The 785-nt window shown below is 36.4% G+C and overlaps 1 non-coding gene across 1 annotated transcript; it reads left to right on the top strand.

Annotated features, from left to right (window-relative positions):
* Nucleotides 1-473: 473 nt before the first annotated feature.
* LOC129483630 (U6 spliceosomal RNA) lies at nt 474-576 on the top strand. The gene has a single exon (XR_008658145.1). It is a non-coding gene; the product is annotated as a U6 spliceosomal RNA (small nuclear RNA).
* The last annotated feature ends 209 nt before the right edge of the window (nt 577-785 follow it).

Raw genomic sequence — 785 nt, 5'->3', positions numbered from 1 at the left:
ATTAGAAAATACTTTAAGGTCAAAGAAAATGAAAACACAACATTCCAAACTTATTGGATGTAGGGACAGTAGTACTGATAGGGGAGTTTATATCTGTTAATGCCTGTATTAAAAAAGGAGAAAGATCTCAAATCAATAACCTAAACTCCTACCTTAAACTTCCTCCTTCCTTCTATTTGCTTTGTCGAGTTGGGGTAGATTTCTGTTGGGGCAGACCCTGTGGGGTCATTCACACCAGAGGATGACCCCAACTGCCAAAGCAAATAGAAGGAATAGAAGGAAGGATATAACAAAGATGAGAGTGGAAATTGATGAAATAGAGACTGAAAAAAAAGATATTTAAAAACCCAAAAGTCAATTCTTTAAAATATCTACAAAATTGACAAAACTTTATTTAGGTTGATCAAATAAAGTAGACTCACATTACTAAAATCAGGAAAGAAAGAAGGTACGTAACTATTGACCTTAGAGAAATAATGGTGGCAGTACATGTACTAAAGCTGGAATGACACAGAGAAGGCTAGCATGGCCCACGCACAAGGATGACACGCAAATTCTTGACCGTTCCATATAGTTACATAATGGTAAAGGGTTCAATTCCATCAGAAGACCTCACTATCCTAAATATACATGGACCTAACAAAGGAGCACCCAGATTCATAAAGCAAGTTCTTAAAGATCTTCAAAGAGACTTAGACTCCCACACAATAATAGTGGGAGACTTCAACACCCTACTGACAGCATTAGACAGATCATCGAGTCAGAAAATTAACAAAAATTTTGAG

Source organism: Symphalangus syndactylus, chromosome 5, assembly GCF_028878055.3.
Source record: "Symphalangus syndactylus isolate Jambi chromosome 5, NHGRI_mSymSyn1-v2.1_pri, whole genome shotgun sequence".
NCBI lineage: Eukaryota > Metazoa > Chordata > Mammalia > Primates > Hylobatidae > Symphalangus > Symphalangus syndactylus.
The sequence above is the reverse complement of the archived record's forward strand: the minus strand, read 5'-3'. Positions and strand labels throughout refer to the sequence as shown.